The sequence below is a fragment of the Hordeum vulgare genome, chromosome 7H (assembly GCF_904849725.1).
Source record: "Hordeum vulgare subsp. vulgare chromosome 7H, MorexV3_pseudomolecules_assembly, whole genome shotgun sequence".
Lineage (NCBI taxonomy): Eukaryota > Viridiplantae > Streptophyta > Magnoliopsida > Poales > Poaceae > Hordeum > Hordeum vulgare.
Genome location: NC_058524.1, coordinates 180,683,912 through 180,707,724, shown reverse-complemented (window position 1 = coordinate 180,707,724; position 23,813 = coordinate 180,683,912).

The window sequence follows — 23,813 nt, the reverse complement described above, 5'->3', positions numbered from 1 at the left end:
TTACATTACTAAATCACTAATGAATACCAAAAATCAGTTCAATCCCTCTATCAATATTTTCCCAGCAGTGTTCCAAAGTTTCTACCCACTTGGAAGCTCTGTGAAGGAAGTACCATTTTGGTGTCCCCAAATGGTATGAAACTTTTTACAGTGGCTGCATGTGTTCAAATAAACCCTCTCCACCAAATCTTAACCAAATCCATGCAGCCATTTGACCCCACCTTCTCCATCTCTATTTCTTTCCAGTTTGTCATGATGTGAAGGAAATGCTAGCTAGGATGTTTTATTTGTCCTGGAAATTTACCAAGGCACTAATCTTAGTAAACCATTGCCACACACCAAAAACTAGCATATTATCTTTGGCCAATATTCTAGAAAATATCACAAGCACGTTGTTGTCAAATCATGTTTGTGCAAGTTTTTCTTATCCTAGAGCCTCCCAGCTTGTTCCAGACCCAGATCTCATCCATTTGAGCAGTTAGGGAGCTATTGGACATGATTGCAGCAAACTGCTACAGTTGGTAGTGCACGCGGTGACCACACGCAGAGCGCGCCAAATGCATGCTATGTGCATTTGGGCCTTCGGCCTCGTGTGCTTCCTCTTCTTCTCGAGTCCTCTCCATGTCCAGTATCTAGCCCGTGATCGTGCGGTCTTTTCCCCCCTCTGGTCCTCGCCATGGATGCATCTGCCGATCACCGGAGTGCCGCCACCTCACCATGCATCTCGGAGCTTCGGTCGCCGGCGAGAGGCGCCCAGAACCTTCCTCCCGAGCCTATTTAAGGCGCCACCTGAGTCCCTCTTCGCCACCAGCAACTTCCTCGCCCCCTTCCCAAGCCCCGGAGCTCCCAAGACCATCAATGGCCAAGCCGGCCGTTGTCGATCCCCGCCGCCGAGCCTGACCCCTAGCATTTCCCCTTCCTTCCTCTCGCGCCCAAGAGATGCCTTGGAAAACTGCGAAGCCGCTACCTCCCTCCGCTCTATCAAGGAGGCCCTCCTTGTGCCCCTCCTCGCGAAGCCCCTTGGCATCCGGGACCGAGCCATGGCACCGGAGTTGCGGACCGCCTCGAACGCCCGCTGGACCTCCTGCGGGTGCGGCATGGCGCGACCGAGCCGCAGAGCTCGCCGACCGGCCCTTTCAGGCGATGAGGCAACGGCCTGGACCGGTGCTCGAGCCCCTCCACTCTTCAGCGCGAGGAAGAAGAAGGCCAGGTAGGAGAGAGAGAGAAGAAGTCAACCGTGGGCCCCGCCCATAAGTGAGAGGAGCTGACGCGGCCGGGGCCGACGTCAGATTTAGTAGAGGCGCCTTAGGCGCGGGACGCTTCGCAACTTTGGAAGCGTATTACGAGGAATACATTTTCTAATTCCCAGCCACCGGCCGAAAGTGCTGAGTTGTGAACGTTCGTTCGTTAAGCACCGAAAAGGACAATATTATGTCTATTTTATCGCCTAACAAAAGAATGGTCATAACTTTAAAACCGTAACTCCGATTGGGGTGATTCCAAAGCCCACGTCTTCGTCCTGCCAAGCCTGTCATGACGGTATGATTTTCACAAGGTGGTTACACTGTGAAAATGACCCTTTTGCCCGTGTCTCCAATCAGCCCCCTTCGAGAGAGAGAAGTATCCGGCGATCCTTTCCGCGGACTCTCCGCACCTCTTCCAGGAGTATCCTTCGACCCCAGGCAAGCCGACCATCTGATATATGCCCTAAAGCATTGCTCTGCGTTTGTTCCTGCATGATTAAATTAATATGCTTATGATTGTATACGTAGTAGTGGACTCTATGCGACTCTGATGAACCCTTGCTCGCATTTTCTTCAATTATGGCACCACGCCTGAGTCTGAGCTGCTTTCGGCCGTTCGGGGTGGATGCCAACTTTATATTTCTCTTGTCAGCAGCTAGCTCGTGTTCTGAGCTGATTTCCGGCCGTCGCGGGCAGCTCTTGAATTTCTTTCCGTGGCAATGACCCGATGCTTTGAGTTGTTCTTCGACCGTCTTAGGGAACTGCTACATTCTTTTTATCAACACCGCCTCATGCTCTGTGCTGCTTTCCAGCCGTCTTGAGTCGGGGTTGAGTTATTCCGGTAATGTCCCAGATTTGTGTTGCAAAACCGTTCTGGTGGCTACCGATTTATTTTTCTGTTTTATGTGAGGGTTCCGAGGGTCTAACTTACAGCTAGAACTTGTAGAGTAATAACTTGTCATGTACATCCTGTCTTATTAATGACTCATAATATAGAGATAGGTTGTGGTGTTTCTACCATTGCTATTTCATGCATAATTATTATCATTTTAAGTTATTGTTGACAACAACCATGCTTGATAAATATGTTGTTAAAACCAAACCTAGTGGGTTGATCTCGAGTCACCTGTCCGGGCTTATCCGTGCAACCACATTTGCTGTTGTGGGACGACCTTGACTTGGTCTGATTGCGTGCTCTTTCACCGGTACCTCCAGAGAGGGAGGGTTATGCATGCGTGCTACCTTGGCTCGGTAGGCGGTGATAACCCTGTGACCCAGTTGAGTTGTTTTGTACGCACGTCCCCGTTTGGGACAGTTTAGTTGGGCCACGATGGTGGCAGGTGTCATGAGGACACAGGGCCACCCACGGCAGGACTCCGGTGGAGGATGAATGCCAGTGGTACGATGAAAGAGTCACTGGTCAGACAAGTTTCGTTGGAGCAATGTTGGTCCACCCGAATGGATCACAAGGTCAGTGCTCCATGATGTGGGTAAAGTGTGCAACCTCTGCAGAGTGTCAAACCTATTCGAATAGCCGAGTCCACGGTATTGGACAGCCCGACCAGACCTCAGTAGGTGGTCAACCGTATCAGTGATAATAATGATGGAAGAACTCGTCTGGTACAGACATCGTAAGATGTCCGATATATGACATGTTTTCCATGGGATGGCTATGAGATGAGTGCTCGGATGACCACATGAGTTGATTGGAGTTGGATCAGATTCAGACTGGATCATGAGAATAGTCCGATTATAAATCATTTATCTAATATGCTTTACCTTATCGTATTCACTTTAGTAGTTAGCTTGCTAGATAAGCCTGGTATACCATCATATTTCATATTGCTAGATAGGTATGTTATAATGATTAATATTGCTCTAATAAAAAATGCATGCTTGAATTCCATAGATTGCTTTGCTTAGTGTATATGTTAGTTATGGTTTGCTTACGAGTACATTCAAAACTACTCAGCGGATTTTAACATGGCCAGGTCCACATAAGGATCTGTCGTACGCGAGGAACTGGAGCGTTCACGGGCTAGAAGCGTAACTGAGTCAGATCCGTGTGGATTGGAGCCGCACGAGGACCATGCTGCCTTAGAAAGAGTTTTTCCCGTTGCCATCACCCTTGTAGTTCATAATGTAAAACTCTTATATTCATTAATAGAAATGCATGTGTTCATGATACTTGTTGTAAACGTGCATGCTAGTGTGATTTCCTGGGCTGGTGTGTGTGGTGACCGTCTAGCTACAGTGGTAATCAGGCGGAGCGCCACAATGAATGGTATCAGAGCATCCAGGCTGACTATAGGTTACCCTAGCGAAACATCACTGTCTTGTCTTTAGTAGGGGGCCCAGATGGATTTCTGCCATCTTGGCCACTTCGCACGGCTACTATTGATCATATGGCAACCCCATAGGTTTTCGGCTCCATCTGACCCCAACTCTCGTGGTCCTTGCCTTCGGTGTGGAATGCTCGCACCCGACAACGACTCGTGAGCCCCGAAACCCCTAGGTAAATCAGATATCGTTACCTGCTTGCTAGCCATGAAATTTCTCTCCTTACTCCAGTTTCCTTTGGGAATCGCTTATAAACTCTATCTTTCCCCAATAACCTTAGGAACGTTGACTAAGCCATTTTGGCTTTGGTCTTGTGTCGAGAGTGGTGTTCCCTAAGGAAGTAGTAGGATCTTGACACCAGTGCTACCAGGAGCATTGTGCGGTTTCGCTTCTAAATACTTAGAGATGTATCGAGTGCGCTATATTAGTTATACTAGTGGATCCTTGGCCATGTGTATAAGGTCCACAACACTTGAGCTTTATTTGCTTTTTGGTTTTTCGTGGTTCTCGTTTCTTTTGTTGGTTTCATTTTTCTGCTCCGACTGGATCCATCTGCAAGAGTTGTCTAAGAATATCAGCATGCAACTGGGATAATACCCAATAATCCCCATCTCAACAAAAGTCAAGCCCTACCAACCGCCTGATATTCAGAACATTACCACCCGATCTGTGAAAAATGAAGAATGGGTCGGAAACAGAATCGTGTGCAACAGACAAGGCCAAAATATATATCTGAGGGAGTTGGCCTCAAAATTGATCATACCCGAGGAACAGTCAGATGAGCTACCAAGAATGAACATTAGTAGGGACAAATTATTCAGTCCACGATACAAGGATTATTTCAGTCAGTAGGGTAAACCCTGAGTCTTTTCTCCATGGACCCAAGAATCATTTATCACCCACCAAGGACATATTGCAAGAATGTGAATGAACCAAAAGCAGCAACAAAACTTCGGTACGTTGGTACAAATTTGAAGGCAAATCTTGAAGCTCAACGGTGCAAATAAAAAAATCTAGGCACTATAAACAAGGTCTACAAGGAATATGGATAAGTCCACCGGTTGTCCAAATCAAGGAGCACCTAACATGCTTGGAAGCTTAGCTGGACCAAATGGAGTTATCCATCAATTGCTTAGTATCGACAACATCTGGTTTGAACATATGGCCTTCTGAATCAATTGTCAACATGAGGTCTGCACCAGTTGTGCAACCTTTACGGCACCAATAACCAGACCAGCGGAAGGACAAGCGATGTGGATGACCAATGGAATATCTTCAGCCCATACAAGACACCTATGCCCCTCCAGTAAGTTATCACAACAAGCTTTTGGCATGAGGTTCCGAGTTTTACCCAGCAAGTCAGTAAGGTAGGAAAGCATTTGAGGTATGGTACCCAATCTTCTTCAGAAGCTACCCCGATGGAAGCATCGAGTAGAAGTTACCCAGTCTTCCTTGACATGATACTCTTGATGACTTAGAATATGAACTAAGTAACCCTTGTTGGGAAGGCATCGCATTCTCTCTGTTGCAAATTATTCCACTGACAGTTGACAACATATCACCATCCATCTCAAGGATCAAATCCGCAATAGTTGGTCAGAAGGCAAAATAGTCAGTCAAGACACAAGCCTGCTTCAGGAACCAAGTGCTCAGCCGCATATACTCAATAGATATGGTGGCATGCTACCAAGGCCATATGAGATAATCATACAAAGATGTCAGCCTGATGAGAATCCAACTATTGCATGAGCTATATAAGAAGGCGAAGGATGCGAGTTATACACTTTGTGAGATGACCAACAACCTATGGATAAGCTGTATTGGACACAGATGAACCCTTGCTCGTATTTCTTTGGTGATGGCACCACGCCTGTGTTCTGAGCTGTTTTCGGCCATCCGGGGTGGATGCCGACTTTTATTTCTCTTATCAGCAACTGGCCCATGTTCTGAGCTGCTTTTCGGCAGTCTCGGACAGTTGTTGAATTTCTTTCTGTAGTAGTCACCACATGCTCTGAGCTGTTTCTCGGCCGTCTTAGGGAACTACTACTTTCTTCTTATCGACACTGTCTCATGCTCTAAGCTGCTTTTCAGCCATCTTGAGTCGGGGTTGAGTTACTCCAGTAATGTCCCAGATTTGAGTTGTAATGACCGTTCTGGTGGCTACTAGTTTATTTGTCGGTTTTATCTAAGGGTTCAGACGGACGTTAACCTACAGCTACAACTTCTTAAGTAATATGCCTGTCGGAATATGGTACCGGGCAGCACCCATGGTCATCCAAGGAATCAAGAACACATAAGACCAAGCTCTTTCAACTAAGAATCTAGGCAAAGAGAACCATAATGAAAGAGCAAGATTGTCCATACACGTATAATAATGGTTGCAAGATCAACATGGTACAGATGCTCAAAATAGAATGGATCGATACCAATCACCCTGGGTACACACTGTCGTGGTTTTATCACGGCAGATGTCCTAGTGAAAGGACTTAATGATGGAGCCATCGCACCTTGGTGGTGACTCAAAGGGGTTAAGCGGAAGCGGGACTCAGACTTACCCAGGTTCGGCCCCTCGTGAGGAGGTAAAAGCCTACGTCTTGCTTTGTCTTGTATTGATGATGTTTCGATTACAAGGAGGGCGTAACTCGCCTGACCTAGCTCTCGATGATTTCTAACCCGCCTCTCCTCTCCAGGGACTCGCCTTTATATACAGGTCGAGACCCTAGGGTTTACAAGAGTCCATGCCTTAATACATACCATGATTCTTTCTATCTCTAAGTCGCTGTGCTTTCCAAGACTAGAGAGCTCCTCGACGACTTATCCTCTATGTACATTTGGAACCCCCATCCAGCTCCTGGGCCTTCTGGCCAAAGCCTGCTTCGCCAAAGGATGAGTCGCCCACTTAGTGACCCGGCCCAACTAGGGCGGGTCACACCGCAGGTAATATCCCCAACATTAGGCCCCGGATTGACTTGAACCTATTCACGCCAATAAACTTTTATCCAGTTTAGGAGCGACTCATTCCACTCCTTTCATGCACGTTATGCTTAAGCCGCCATTCCTCATGAGAACACCTAAGCCGCCGAACCGTTTCCGATGACATCACCTTATCCATTTAATTTTGGAAAACGATGACGCAATCTCCAACGGATCCCGCGACACAAATATCCCGAAAATCTTGGCACCATAATTGCAAATCTTTAACTTGTCCTTTCGGTTCCCGTGCGAGGCGCCTCGATTCCAGCACCTGACCCATTAAATAGGCTCGAGAAGGGGAGCGAAAGGAATATCCACCTACCCATTTCGTCTGTCCCTTCTTCCTCATGACTACGCGAAGAGCTCCGTCGCCGCCCGAGGAGCTCCGTCGCCGCCGAAGAACTCCGCCACCGGCCGTCGCCTCCGACGCATCTCCGAACCAAACGAGGACGCCATCCTTGCCGCGGGTCCCCCACAGCTGCTCCTGGACGCCATCAATAGGTTAGCCCTTCGCCATGATAAACAGATCTCAACTCATCGGTGTTCGTCATTTGCTGCTTCTTAGAACTCCTCGAACGCCTCTTTTTGCATGCCAATTGATTCCTAGCGGTAACAAGCATGGTAATACTGGCCGTATCCCCAATCAATCAACTCCAGTTTGAATAACCAACAACATTTCGGTCTAATCACCCTTGCCGTAGTTACTTTTAGCCATGGCCTATTTCACCTTATCCATGGCTTCTTTCCGCTCATTTTAGCTTTGTTCGTAGATCTATATCTCTCTGCTTGCCGCGTAGAAACTTGTTTGTAGATCTACACTTCACCACTTGTCGTGTAGAAATTTATTGGTAGATCCACACTTCACTGCTTGCCATTGAATGCCCTGGGATACCTCCTTTGGCTAACAAGAAATTCATGAATCGCCCTCGTGCCCAAACCTGGTCCCTTATTGGCGAGTTAAATGATTCTCTCAGCCACTCGACAAGTGTTTGGCGGGTTAACTTACCCATGACCTTTTCCTGTGTAGCTATGGGTACCGTTTTCAAGGCCGACTGGCTCCCGACCAAAATTGATGACACCTTCCTTGAGGATTGCGTAAAGACAGGGAACCTTGACCCGAAGGAAGTCATTGGATGGTGATCTAGACTAGGCGACGAAATTCCCAACCCGGCCGAAGGGGAAATAGTTGTTTTTGTTGAACACCTCGAACGAGGGTTTAAGCCGCCACGGTCATAGTTCCTCAGAGATGCTATGTCTTTCATGCACGTCCTCCTCCAAGACCTGGGCCCCAACTCGATCAGCAACATGTGCCAATTCCAGGTATTCTGTGAGGCTTACCTACGAATGGAACCGTCGGTCACTTTGTTTTGGTACTTCTTCCACCTGAATCGCCAGACCGTATTCTCCAATGGCCCTAGCTTAGAACTTGGAGGGGTTAACGTTCAACGACGCAGGGACAGTCCATTCCCATCACTCGCCATGCCTAGCCAATCCCAAAGGCTGGGGCGAGTCTTGGTTTTATTGTCGGGACGCTTCTCCTGCGGGTGAAAACAAACTCCTAGGCAACAGGAAGGAGCGTCTGCCCACAAACTTCAAACTTCCTGACAAGCTCACCGAAGAAGATGAATCAAATTTCATTGCAGTGCTATCCGAGTTACGATGTTTAACAAACAATGGTCTTACTGGAGTTGATCTGATCCGCTACTGGGTGGAATGGCGCATCCTTTCCTTGAGTCGCCGAGTCGGCTTGATGTGCGAGTTTGATGGTACTTTGAACCATCCCCAAGGCTACTTACACACAACACTCACAGAGGAAGACATTGTGAGCATCATCAAGAAGCAAACCGGCGTGCCTTTGGCCAAGTGTAGCCAAATAGGGCTTAGGCCATTTTGCAAGATTAACCCTGCTCCTAAGGTAAATAATTTGACCCACCCTTGATTCACTCTTTCTGATTTACTCGAATTCTGACTTGCATAATGACAATTCCACCTCAGAAAGGTGACCGATTCTGGTCACGAAGGCCGAAAAAGCTTGCCCTGAAGCAAAGCAAACCGCCTCCAAAAAAGAAGTCCAAGGGAAAAAACAAAACAGCTGTCGCCGAATCGTCTGATGTGGACGAATCCCAAGCCGGCGAAGCGTCTTCAGAGGTAAAATTTTATCCTTTTTGTCTTGACGCCCTTTTGCTCTAATTTGTGCTTATATCTCTGCATTTCCATGTATAGAATGATGATAACGAAAGCCAGGATGACGCCGTAGAGGTAATTTCCATTTCTTCCGACTTAACTTCTCCTTCCCCTAAGCCGGCCAGGCGAGTTTGTGGGAAAGTTCCCATGTCTCACCCGAATGCTTGTCGGGACCCTAATTTCCTCTTGAAGAAGGCGCAACACACGTCCTTCCGGAAAACTCGAAGCCACTAAGGGGATTTGATGTCCGGGTTACCAGTAAAAACCCCTACAAAGAAACGGCAAAATGAGGTACCCTCTATCAATTTATACCTTCGTTTTCTTTTGGATCACACTTGTAACTCCCTCACATTTTGAGATATTACTTTTTCGGACTTCTCCCCCTTCATCGGGCGACTCAGTGATGTCGGCCCTTCCGCCAATGATTCGCGTACAAGGGTAAGTCCTTATAATACTTATGTCTTTCCTGATGATAATGATGCTTGCTTTAAATATGACCCTCTTTTTCTTGGAGCCCAAGTGAAGAAGAGGAAAACCGGCGGCTCAACTTCCACTCCTTCTGCTCCACAGCTTAAAGAAAACACAGCACCAGCTCGTGCTGACCCGGCACAAGATATACTTGATGATCGAATTGACCTTCCAAGTTCTCCCAAGGAAGGCATGCAAGCACCCAACCCACCAAGTCCGTTGAAGGCGGCTGCAGATCCTGATGCTGTGGTCATTACTCGTACTTCAGCAATCTTATCGAAGCATGTATCAACATCGTCCCTTCTGTAAGTGCATCTAGTGCCCCTTAGTGATTTTGGTGGTTTGAAGACTTATAGGTTAAGTATCTAATGTGTTCTTGAGTGTACACAGGATCAATAAGTCGCTGAGGAGTTTGAAATATTCGATGAATATCGACCCCTAAAAATGTATATCTTTGGTTGAAGAAATTGGTCTGAAGCTGAAGATTTGAATCGCGAAAAATTTGCTATGAAATGGATATTCCTCATGAAGATATTGAAATTGAGGAATTCGGTGTGTCCTGAAGAAAAGCATTCTGAAGACTTTGAAGCATGAAGATTTATTCTTTCTGTTTTGTTTTCTTCACACTTGAGTAATAGGAACACCGTACTGGTAAAGGGGGTCGAGGTAACACGTTGGAATGAATTTCCTCATGATGCTCAACCCAAGCCTAATCCTACCAAAAGCCTCAAGTGAGGAATATGAGTGACATGAGGACTCTCACAGTTGAGGGTCTCGACCGTTATCGATAGCCACGCCACATCATTGGTCTTATCCACACCAACGGTCATATTATTTAAGGGCATTAATGTCAAATGATGTCGGGATGCTCCCAGGCTATAAATAGCGACCCCCCCACACAACCATTAGCTGGTTGGCTGCTCCATTAGAAACTGATACTTGTCATAAGAGCAACCCAAATTCCTCAGAGTCTTCGAGAGTAATTCATCAGTGAGGAAGTACCCCAAACACCAAACCACAAACCGAGAACCAAGTGATTGAGCATCACTGAAGAAGTTGTTCCTGTGTGGGATTGAAGCCTTTTACCTTTGAGGACTGTGCATCCTCCAGACGGTTAGGCGTCATGGTCTTGAGCAATCCAGCAGTCAATTGTGGATCGCCAGTGACCAAGTTTTTGAGGGTTTGGAAGTCTGCCCTCAAGACTTACCACGAGTGTTGGGCGAGGACTGTGTGTTCTTAGACCAAGGAGAATACGGTAGGGACTATGTGTCCCGGGACTGTGTGTGTTTTGGTTTCAATACCAAGCCACTCCAAACCAGATGTACAACTGTCACAGCAGTTGGAACTGGGTCATCAACTACTGTCTTCACTGTGAAACGGGTTCTATTTCCTCAACTCTTTATATTCCTCAGATTATGTGTTGATGATTTTCACTGTCACTGTTTGAAGAATTTGCTGAAGACTTTCTCTGAAATTCCTCGACCCCAAATTCTTCACGCAAGTTAATCCTCATCTGTTTTCTGTGTGCCTTCTTACTGTGCAAAGTGTTTTCATATTCTTCATCCTAAAAAACTACTTTATTGAAACTTTGCACTCCTGATGCTTTGCTGTTTTCGCTGTAAGTTAGTCATCAGTGAGGAGTTTCCTCAAAAGGAATTTTCTCAGTGATGAAATTCTAAAAATCTCCTATTCAATCCCCCCCTCTAGTCGATATAACACACTTTCAATTGGTATCAGAGCAAGGTACTCCCTTGTTCTATGTGGTTTTGGTTTAACCACCTGGAGTTTTAGTTATGTCGACTGCAGGCATGATTAAGATTACTGCAGCATGTCCTACTTTCGAAGGAAAGGATTTTCCCTTCTGGAAGACCAAGATGCAGATGCATCTACAAGCTATTGACAATGATCTCTGGTATATTGTGGAACATGGCGTCCCCATCATCTCTGCTAGTATCTTTGCTGCTGATGTGAAGAAATTCAAGCAACTTGATTCTCAAGCGAAGAATATCATCTGTGGCCATCTGAGCAAAGGCCAGTATGGCAGAGTGAGTGCTTTGGGCTCAGCGAAACTTATCTGGCAAAGACTGTCCAAAGTTAATGAAGGAGTATCAACCCAGCGTGATTCTCGTGTTGATGTTCTTCGCAATCTCTTCAATCGCTTCAAGAGGTTTGACAATGAAAGCTGCCAAGATACCTTTGATCGCCTCACTGACATATCAAATGAACTGCAAGCACTTGGAGCTCGAGACATTACTGGTCATGAAGTTGTGAAGAAACTGCTAAGATCTTTGGATTCTTCATTTGATACTTTAGTTCTGATGATTCAAGAAATACCAGACTACAAGATGCTTGATCCAGCTGATATACTCGAAAGACTCAATACTCATGAATTCCCACAAGAAGAAAAGAGAGATCTATATGGACCAAGCTATTCTAGACCACGTGCATTGTAGGCTAGAGCAATTTCCTCATCTGAAGAAGAAGACTCGGATGATAGCATTGGTGATCCTGAAGAATTTGGACAGGAGCTTGCAATGCTCGTGAGGAAATTCCAGAGGTTTACACAACGTGGCTAGTTCGGTAAATCTTCAAGAAGAGATATGAGGAAATCAGAATCTTCATCTGAGGACTACAAGAAAAGAACCTGCCACAAATGCAAGAAATCAGGTCACTACATTGCTGATTGTCCTCGTTGGGGAAAGGAATCAAAGAAGAAGAAATACAAGGATGACAGTTCTGATGACTCGAAGAAAAAGAAGAAATCTTCAAAATCCTCATCTTCAAAGTCCTCATCGCACAAGAAGATTAGTTTCAGAAAGGCTCGGGCACTTATTGGCAAGGAAATGGATTCCGAGGCAGAACCAGAGGAATGTGATGAAGAGGAGGGTTCTGATGAAAACTCAGAATCTGGACAGGCTAGTCTTGCACTTGCAACCACATTCGTCAGCAAGTCAATCTTCAACCTTGAAGGAGATGATAATACCATCCACACTGATGACTATGCTGATGACTTCGCTCAAACCTATTGCTTCATTGCAAAAGCTTCAAAGGTACTGAATGATGCTTCCTCCTATGATTCAAGTGACTGTGAACCTGATGATTATAAAAAACCCAGTTACAGTAAACTTGCCATCATTGCCACTAAACAACAAACTGCCCTGGAAAAGCTTCAGAAACTGCTAGATAGAAGCGATGATCTGTTGAATGATGAAATGATCTTACCCAAATCCTCACTCATGACATGAAAATTCTTCAGTCTAAATTTGATATCTTCAAGATCGTCATGTTACACTCCTGCTGATCATGAGAAACTTTCCTATGAATTTCTTCAAAGGAAGCTTGATCTAGAGAAGTTGAGGATTTCTCATGATGATCTTCGAATGGAAAATGATTCATTACTAGCTCAACAGATCAGCGCTGCTCAAGCTGAATTCATTCCTCCGTGTCTTAAATGCATTGAACGTGAAACTGCTAATTCTTCACCAGAATCATCAAATGCTTCAATTGCTACAAATTCTTCAACTGCTCCTGTAGTGTCAAATTCCTCACTTGAGGAAAACACAAATGTCACTGATGAAAATGCATGGCTGAAGGAATTGTATGTGACAGGCATATACAAAAGTCTCAAAGGACATCAAACCCTTTGTGATGTGCTCAAAAAGCAGATCTTGAACAAGAACCCGAGGAAAGAAGGAATTGCCTTTGAGAGGAAATTGAATGCTGATGGATCTTATTGGAAACCTGAGCAGTATCCCAAAACCTCATGGGTTGCTGCTACTAGGCTTCTTTTTGATCCATCCAATCTAACTGGTTTTTCATGTGAATTATCCTATTCCTCAGATGAGTCATTTGACTCCCACTATAAACTGTTCACAAATGAATCTGGTGAAGTATTTGCTCGATATGTTGGAACTAACTACAGGAATGGCCCTACCTTGAGGAAAATCTGGGTTCCCAAAAGTTGCCTTGAAAATCTTCAGGTAAATGTCTTCATGACACCACCGATGAAGAATTTGAACCCGAGATCAAATTCCTCAGGAGGACCAAAGTCTTCAAGAGGATCAAAATCCTCAACTGGTCAAAACTATGCTCGTACCCATGCTAATGCTTCTAACATGCAGGGAAACTACAAGGAATATGAATATGAGCGTTATTCTTCAAATCATTATGTTCATAAATCCTGAAACCAGTTCTCTGCATATTCATATGAGTACTTTAACCCCCTACTGTTAAGAGAAGTGCATTAGCTTCAATGCCCCCTTTCTCATATGGTGCTCGCAGGATGATGAATGCTTTACGACCCCTTCAGATGTGGGTGGTGAAGAAATTGAACTAATCACTTCTGCAGGTCAGGTCTCCAGATGAAAATCATCATGTGAAGAAGTTGCTCGAGACCTGAGGAAATGCTTGATAGGACGCAAGCTAATATTGATGAAATAGAAATATTTCACACGTCCTTATAATTCTGTTATGATGAAATTCCTATCTGATGAAATTGATATCATATTCTTCAAGTCTGAAGCATATGAGATGGTAAGCTGTACTAATTCATCTGCAGGATGACAAACCCAAGAGTACTGAGTGGGTTCTTGATAGTGGCTGCACACATCACATGACTGGTGATAAAAGCTTCCTGATGAATATGCCAGTACCTCCATCACCTCTGAAGCAAATCACATATGCCGACGAAGGTAAAAGCAAGGTATTGGGACTTGGCAAAGTGGCTATTTCCAAGGATAGGCACATGGACAAAGTGATGCTTGTTGAATCCCTTGGATTTAACCTCATGTCAGTCTCGATGCTTTGTGATCTTGATATGATTGTTATCTTTGGTAGATATAGATGTGTTGTCATCATGGAATCTGACAGATCCAAAGTCTTCGAAGGTGTCAGAAGGGGGGATTTGTACATTGTTGATTTCTCTACAGGTCCTCAACCAGCCACTTGCTTACTAGCAAAACCCTTAGAAGGGTGGCTGTGGCATCGAAGACTCGGTCATGCAGGCAGGAAGAATTTGCACACGCTCACGAAGAAGAAGCATGTCATCGGCATTGAATCAGTCAAATTCCTCAAGGATCATCTCCGCGGTGCATGTGAATCTGGGAAAATGACCAGATCCAAGCATCCCTCGGAGACTACCATGACCACTACTCGTCCATTTGAATTGCTTCACATGGATCTATTTGGACCTACCCATTATGCCACACTAACAAATGCAGCATCTTTGTATGGCTTCGTGATAGTTGATGATTATTCCAGATATACATGTGTGCATATCATCTTATATAAAACTGAAGTGCAGGAAATCTTCAAACGATTTTCTTCAAGGGCCTCGACGAACTTCGGCATCAAGATCAAACATATCAGGAGTGATAATGGAACAGAGTTCAAAAACACTGGTCTAGATAATTATCTTGATGAACTTGGTATTACTCACGAATTATCTGCTCCTTATACTCCTCAACAGAATGGTGTCGTCGAAAGGAAGAACATGACTCTGGTTGAGATGGAAAGAACCATGCTTGAAGAATATCAGACTCCTCTTCGCTTTTGGCCTGAAGCAATCAACACTGCATGCCATATCATCAACAGGGTGTATCTTCACAAATTCCTCAAGAAAACCTCATATGAACTCCTCACTGACAAGAAACCCAATGTAAGTTATTTCAAAGTCTTCGGTGCCAAATGTAGGATTAGAGATCCTCACCATAGCTCAAAATTTGCACCTAACGCACATGAGGGTTTTATGCTCGGTTATGGAAAGGACTCGCACACCTACAGAGTCTTCAACAACTATCACAACTAGGTTGTTGAGACTGTAGATGTGCGGTTCGATGAAACTAATGGGTCGCAAAGAGAGCAATTGCCTTCTGATCCAGATAAGTTGTCCCCTGAGGAAGCAATCAAGCTCAAAGCTACTGAAGACATTGTTCCCACTGAGGAAATTGATGAAGAAATCATTCCCAGCACTGATGAATATCAAGAAGATGCTCCTGAGGAAATTGTTGCAGAACCAATTCCTCAGCCCAGACGAAATCCTCAACCAGCTCATCCGAGGATTGCAAATGAAGTGGAAATTGACAAAAACCTCAATGACATCAACGCGCCAGGTCCTCTCACTCGCTCAAAAGCTTCACACTTAGTTAAATTTTGTGGGCATTTCTCCTTTGTATCTATCACAGAACCTTTAAAAGTTGCTAAGGCTTTCCTGGAACCGGAGTGGATCCAAGCTATGCAAGACGAACTTCTTCTATTTAAGCTGAATGACGTATGGGAGCTCGTCAAACGACCAGATCCTCGCAAGCACAATATCATCGGAACCAAGTGGATTTTCCGAAACAAGCAAGATCAGGATGATCAAGTGGTGAGGAATAAGGCACGACTTGTAGCCCAAGGCTACACACAGGTTGAAGGAATAGATTTCGATGAAACTTTTGCACCTGTTGCTAGACTTGAAGCTATTTGAATACAATTTGCTTATGCTAATCATCATAACATCATCTTATATCAAATGGATGTGAAAAGTGCATTCCTCAATGGTAAGCTTGAGGAAGAAGTATATGTTGCTCAACCCCCAGGTTTTGAGGATCCAAAGAATCCAGACAAAGTCTTCAGACTCAAAAAGGCGCTCTATGGTCTCAAGCAAGCCCCTCGGGCATGGTATGATACATTGAAGGAATTCCTCATTAAGAAAGGCTTCAAACCTGGTTCACTCGATCCAACTCTTTTCACTAAATCCTATGATAATGAGCTATTTGTGTGCCAGATAGATGTCGATGACATTATATTTAGCTGTACTGACAAACGATACAGTGATGAATTTGCTTACATGATGAGTGAAGAATATCAGATGTCTATGATGGGGGAGCTGAAATTCTTCTTAGGTCTTCAAATTCGTCAACAACGCATCATATCACAGGAGAAATACCTCAAGGATGTTCTGAGGAAATTCGGCATGCATGAATGCAAAGGTGCCAAGACTCCAATGCCTACCAACGACCACCTCTGCACTGACGAAAATGGTAAAGAATACGATCAGCAGGTATATCGCTCTATGTTTGGCTCTTTACTGTATTTATGTGCATCTAGGCCAGATATAATGCTTAGTGTTTGCATGTGTGCACGTTTTCAAGAAAAACCGAAGGAATCACACCATAAGGCTGTGAAGCATATTCTTCGATACTTAGCTCACACACCAACACTAGGATTACGGTACCCCAAGGGCTCAAATCTTCATTTTGTGGGATATTCTAATTCTGACTATGCTGGTGACCGTGTGGATCGCAAGTCAACCTCTGGCACATGTCATTTCCTCGGAAGATCACTAGTTTGCTGGTCCTCAAAGAAGTAGAACTTCGTATCACTCTCCACTTCCGAAGCTGAGTACATTGTTGCTGGTTCATGCTATGCTCAATTGCTATGGATGAAGCAAACCCTCAAGGACTACGGCATCAACATGAAGAATGTGCCTCTCTACTGCGACAATGAGAGTGCGAGCAAGATTGCATACAAACCAATACATCACTCGAAGACCAAGCACATCCAGATTCGTCATCATTTTCTTCCGGACCATGTCCTCAAGGGCAATATCCTCATTGACCATGTGAAGACTGATGATCAACTGGCAGATATCTTCACTAAGCCCTTGGATGAGAAAAGGTTTTGCAAGTTGCGGTGTGAGCTAAATATCTTAGAATCTTCAAATGTTTTGTAAAAACATGCACACATCCTAACACTTATGCAAAATGGATGACTTAGATGTGCAACACATGATGAATCGATTTTCTTCAACTAATGAAGAATATCACTCTGAGTGTGAAGAAATCAACGAATAAATTGATTCTCACGGCCCTACGACAATTGTATGCGGCGTCTCTAATCAACATTCTTATATGGTGGGTCACGCCACCGCCCAACGTGAAATTCCTCAAGTTGAATTTCTTCAAAGCTTCATTTCTTCAAAATTTGATTTTCTTCAAAATAGTTGCTCTTCAAAATCGTTTTTCTTCAAAACTGAAATTCATCATCATGACGCTTTATCACAAAATCCTCAAGTCATTCAAATCTTCAAAAATGTTTTTTTACACAGATTTTCGGTTACCTAGATAGACTATGATTTCAAGTCCTCAACAGCATTCACTTATAGCTATTTCTTCAATTTGATATTTCATCTAAGTGAATGTGATCGGACCCTACTTTCCCTCTATGCTACTCTCACCCAGTCTATTGAATTCTTCATATGCGTTCTACTTGAAACTTTGTTCAAAATCCTCACTACGTCCTTGTCAGCTGATGATTTTGTAACAAAATCCTCAAATCTTCAAAAATGTTTTTTTTACACAGTAACTGAACCCCACTTTCCTCGTTCGGATAACCACGATCTTCACGATCTCCACCGCTTCTCTCGTGAGCTACAAGTGTCCCGCGGAGACGTAGAGACAGGGGCTATTTGGTTCGATATTTTCGCGCCAACAGTTATCGTCTGGCTATAAACATGTCCCCATCTCCCTCGATAAAACCTTCTTCGTTCCATCGCCCTCCTGCTATAGCAAAGCTCCAAACCCTAGCGCCACCGCTAGAAGTCTCGACGCCGGAGAAGAAGAGCTTGACTGCCTCGACTTTTGCATCGCCGAAACCACGCCGGAGCCGGACCATCTTCGTCCGCCGCCGCCGTAGCCGTCCTCTGCTGCCGAGTTAGGGCGCATTGGACACGCACCGAAAGAGCATCTACTGCTACTACTTCTCTGTTCTTCGTGCGTGCCATCTAGGGTAAATAAAAACCCTATTTTTACAGCTAGTTTGATCTACTATTTTACCTCTCAGATGTGAAATCTGTTTTTGCTCAAGAATCCATCGGTTTCTTTTCCTCAAACATTGCCTATCACCAAACTATTGATGAACTTCACTAAGCATCTAAGATTTTCACGAGATTCCTCAGTTGTGCGAATTTTCGGATCTGTACAACTCTGGAACCTAAGAACAGTATGCTTAGACAAATTCCTCAACCACTGGTCAAATTCCTCAACTGTCAATTTTTTTTCATTTCATCAAATCTGGGAACGCATCCAAATTCCTCGCAACTATACTCTGTTCACATGTACACACATGTCAGCTGATGAATCTCTCGGTTCTCATCAAATTATCTCATTTGCAGTGTTTCTTGAAGAAAATCTGCAAGTCTCATCAGAATTCTCAAGAGTTCAATCTCATCAGCAAAATCCTCAGCGGAAGAAAATGGAGGATGAAAGAAAACAAAAGGGAGGCAAGAAACTTGAACAGAACACTGCTGCAGATATCCCTGAGGATATATACCTGGATTACTACACTCCTGATGAAAATGGAACTATGCCCAAGAGAAAGATCAGGCTTCAAAAGATACAACACCGATGGCCAAAGGAGTGGAAGGAGTACAGATTCATCACTCCCAAATACGCGAAGAAATTTTCTGTGAAGCCTCCTCGCAAACGGGCTCCACTTGAGGATTATCAAGCAGGAGACCCCTCAAGCCTCAAAACTATCGATGACTATCCTGAGGAAAAGTCAAAAAACTTGTCAAAGCTCAAGAAGCAGGCAGAGGCTGCTATGAGGAAGTTCAATGAACAATCTGTTGCTGCTACAACTGCTGCTACTTCCTCTGCTGCTGAGACTTCTGGTACGGCAATTCCTCAACTGAAGTCTGTGCCACCAAAAGCAAAGGCATCAAAGCCTCAAGAGAAAATTGTACCAGCATCAACACCAAAACCTTCAGCACCAAAACCCTCAGCGCCAAAGGCTTCAAAGCCTGAACAGAAGCTGGTACTGAAGCCACTGCCCACTGTCTCCAGCTCCTCAATCCCATCTGCAACAATCTCGGAGACAAAGTCTTCACCAACTCCTCTGAAAACTAAGGTGACTGTTGGGAGAGGAATAAGACCAAGCCCAAGCAAAATCATCAACGTCCCTTCTGCATCAGAAGGTAGTGATGAATTTGATGATGACACTCTGCAAGCCATCATCGGAAATAAGCAAGAGAGGGTAGCTCAAGCTTCTGGCAGCTCCATTCCTCTGGCCATGGACCCAGAAGTCCTCCTCGACTATATCAACATCTGGTATGAGGACCCCAACACTCCACTTGATGATTTGAAACTTCCCCCAGGCATCAGCCACATGGTGGCCACATTCATCAACGAGGCCAAGTGGAAGGAGCAGCAAGCCAAACTCGCCAAGTTTGCCAAGCTCAGAAAGGAGAAATTCCTCAGGAAGAATCTCCTCAACCTGACGCCTGATGCACTTGTTGAAAGTGTGTTATATCGACTAGAGGGGGGGTGAATAGGAGATTTTTAGAATTTCATCACTGAGGAAATTCCTTTTGAGGAAATTCCTCACTGATGACTAACTTACAGCGGAAACAGTAAAGGATCAGAAGTGCAAAGTTTCACAACAACAGTTTTTCAGAGTGAAGAATGTGAAAACAGATTACAAAGTGAGCAGGCACGCAGAATACAGATGAGAAATAGCTAACGTGAAGAATTTGGGGTTGAGGAAATTCGGAGAAAGTCTTCAGCAAATTCTTCAAACAGTCACAGTGAAAGTCATCAACACATAATACGGGAAAGTAAAGAGTTGAGGAATTAGAACCCGTTTCTCAGTGAAGACAGTCGTTGATGACCCAGTTCCAACTGTTGTGACAGTCGTACATCTGGTTTGGAGCGGCTTGGTATTGAAACCAAAGGACACCCAGTCCCGGGACACACAGTCCCTACCGTATTCTCCTTGAGCTAAGGACACACAGTCCTCGCCCAACACTCGTGGTAAGTCTTCAGGGCAGACTTCCAAACCCTCACAAACTTGGTGACCCGGCGATCCACAATTAAGTGCTGGAAAGCTCTAGACCATGACGCCTAACCGTCTGGAGGATGCACAGTCCTCAAAGGTAAAAGGCTTCAGTCCCACACAGGAACAACTTCTTCAGTGATGCTCAATCACTAGGTTTGGTTTGTGGTTTCGGTGGGTGGTGTATGTCCTCACTGATGAATTACTCTCGAAGGCTATGACGAATTGGGTTGCTCTTATGACAAGTGTCAGTTTATAACGGAGCAGCCAACCAGCTAGTGGTTGTGGGGGTGGCTATTTATAGCCTAGGAGCATCCCGACATAATTTGACACTAATGCCCTTAAATAATATGACCGTTGGAGTGGATAAGACCAGTGACTTGCCGTGGTTATCGAAACGGTCGGAACCCTCAAATGTGGGAGTTCTCATGTCACTCATATTCCTCACTTGAGGCTTTTGATAGGATTAGGCTTGGGTTGAGCATCATGAGGAAATTCATTCCATAGTGTAACTTCGACCCCCTTTAACAGTACGGTGTTCCTATTACTGAAATGTGAAGAAAGTAAAACAGAAAGTGTAAGTCTTCATGCTTCAAATTCTTCAGAATGATTTTCTTCAGGAACCACCAGACTTCTCAATATCAGTATCTTCATGAGGAATATCAATTTCATCGCAGATTCCTCGTGATTCATTTCTTCAGCTTCAGACCAATTTCTTCAACTGAAGACATATATTTTTAGGGGTCGATATTCTTCAAATATCTCAAACTCCTCAATGACTTATAGATCATGTGTACACTCACAAACACATTAGATACTTAACCTATAAGTCTTCAAACCACCAAAATCACTAAGGGGCACTAGATGCACTTACAATCTCCCCCTTTTTGGTGGTTGATGACAATTAGGTTAAGTCTTCAAGAGGGATTAAAAATATGAAGTGTAAATACTCATTTGAGGAATTTGAAAACAAGATTCAGAGAGACTCCCCCTGAAGATGTGCATATCTTGAGGATTTTTCTTTTCACAGCAAATGCACATTGATGATTTATATCATGGAGATCTCCCCCTGAGTCTTGTAAATTATGCATACATATAACATATCATATGAAGAAAATGAAGATGCATGATGGAAAATGGTATCTGACGAATTCCAGCATGCGTGCATTAAAACTTGAGGAATAAGCATGCGAAGAAAAACGTTCAAAAGCGTCAGAGTACCATCAGGCTTAAGTTACAACTCATTACATTAAAACTTCAGAACAGCCAAGAGTTTGTAACTTAAATATAGTTTATAAGCCCCAAAAATATCCCGCTTGAAGACAAACTCTCAAGTTTCTCCCCCTTTGTCATCAAGTGACAAAAAGGGACAAACTGAGGACTAACGCCCTTGAAGACTTCATTTCTTGGTGGTTGAGGAAGAGCCGTGATGCTTCTTGGGAGTAGTCTTCTTCCTTGGGCCGGTTGCAGTGTCGAGATGTTCTTCATCAGATTCAGCAGTGCGGAATGAAGAAAAGGAGCTGTCTTCAAGGTCTGGCACTAGAATGGGCCTGAAGTTCTTCTTGGGAGGCCACGACCAGTCAAAGTCTCGCTCAAAGTCCATTTCTTCAAGCTCAGTTTGAGTCTTTAGATGTGCAAGTGTAGCCCAGGTGCGGTCAAAAACCTCATGTAGATAGTGATGGTTAATGTTCACAGAGTTATGTGTTTCAGTGAGGGTTTTCACAATAGCACCAAACTGGAGTTTGACCCATTTGTGGTTGCGATCCACCTTCTGGTGAAGACTGAGGAGGAGCTCTCTCGTATTCAGCACGCGAGGAGGAACGGGGCTTGCTGAACGAGTCTCAGTATCGTCGCATGAAGAATAAGCTTCTGGCTCTTTGAACTGGCCATCAAGGGGCCTGCTGCCTTCTTCAATCACAGATTTTCCTTTTCCTTCAATGGGCTCAAAAGTCTTCTTGTTGACCCGGATAGGAGGCATATAACCCATGTGGTTTTGGAAATCAGCGTGGAAGTTGATGCCTGTCCTTGTCGTGATGAATCTCATGATCCACGGGGCATATATCTTGTGATCAAAGGGGCACATGGCATTGTCGGCCAAAGTCCTCAAGAAGAAATCATGGATATTGGTAGGAATACCGTGAATGATGTTGAAGAGTATATTCTTCATGAGGCCTACAACATCTTCTTCATCGTCATGGCCTTTGATCGGTGCGAGCACACTGCAGAGGATTCTGTAGACAGACCGGGGTGTGTAATTGAGCTCATGGACGAGGAAGGTTGTTCTTGAAGATTTGCCTTCAGCCAAAGGCTTCATGAGGACTTCCATCATTCCATTTGGCAGCTCACGCTCACCATAAAGCTTCACAGCCCCATCTGAGGTAATTGGTACGGGCAGTTCTCTGAGGAGTTCAGAAGCAGGAGCCTTGTAGTGAGTGTTTTATGACATCCAGTCAAACACCCAAGTGTTGATGTCTTCAGGGTTGCCAGATATGTGAAGAGTGGCATAGAACTGAAGAATAAGCTCGATGTTCCAGTCTGATATGTCTGAGCACATTGGGAGCAAACCTGCATCATGGAGTACACTGAGGACTGGCTCCAGGCAAGGTATTGATTCAAGCTCAACATGAGGAATATGCCTGTGCTAGAATATCTTGTTTCGTCAACAGAGCACAGAGGCATAGGAGTTCATCTGAGTCCTTGTCCAAAACTTCAGATGCCTCATTTGAGGCTTGTCATAAGGGTTCTCTCCGATGAAGTACATGCGTTCTTCAAAGAAATTTTCTTTCTGAAACTTTGGACGCTTGGAGAATGGCTGACGTTGAACTGGCTGAAGATTTTGCTGAGGAATAGGGGGGAGACAACCATAGCAGTTTCTGGGTTGAGTACAACGAATGCATTGTCTTGGGCGGGTGCATTTTCTTCAACATTTTCCTCAGGGTGAGGAATTTCAGCAGCTGGTACTTCAGGCTGAGGAGATGATGATTGCTCTGGCTGAGCTTCAGGCTGAGGAATTTCTGCTTCTTTCTCAATTGAAGGAGTTGGATCAGCCGGTTCCTCATCTTGAGGAGTCTGCTCAGAGTGTTGAATTTCGTCAGCTTGAGGATTTTCAGCTTGTTTTTCCTCAGCTGGCTTTGTGGCAGGGGCAGTTTCATCAGCTGGTGTAGCCGATGCTTGAACATTTTCTGTCTGAGGAATGAGAGGTTGGGGACTGTCGTCTATCTGAATTTCCTCGTCAGTGTGTTCCTCAGGGGCGACATCCTTCATTTCCTCATCTGCCTTTGTAGCTGGGTCATCAATGACGACCATCTGATAGGAAGGGGCGACATTGAGAGGCACCAGGTCCAGAGGAGCAGTTTCTTCAATTTCTTTGAGGCGCTTTGCCTCTGTTTGTTCTACTACTGAGGAGGCTTTTCTTTTCTTGGCTTCCTTTTTAGAAGCCCTTGTTTTCTTCATGTCTGATGCAGACGGAATTATCTTCTTCACCTTTGAAGCTGTTGGTGAAGGTGTTCTCTCTACAGTTTCTTCAGCTGGTATTGAGGAACCAGCTGGAACAGAGTCATCAGCCTGCTTTGATGAAGCAGCTGGAACAGGAGCAGTCTCATGAGTGGCAGCAAGTTCATAAGTTGGAGTTTCCATGATGATTTCCTCAATGGCCGGTTCATCAACACGGCGCTCTTGGTGTACTTCCTCAGCTTGAGAAGTTTCCTCCTCATGAGGAGATACATCTGCTGGCTTCTCGATCAAGGGCTGAGGAGTTGGTGCTGGGGATGCGGTTCTCTTGTTGTAGTCATC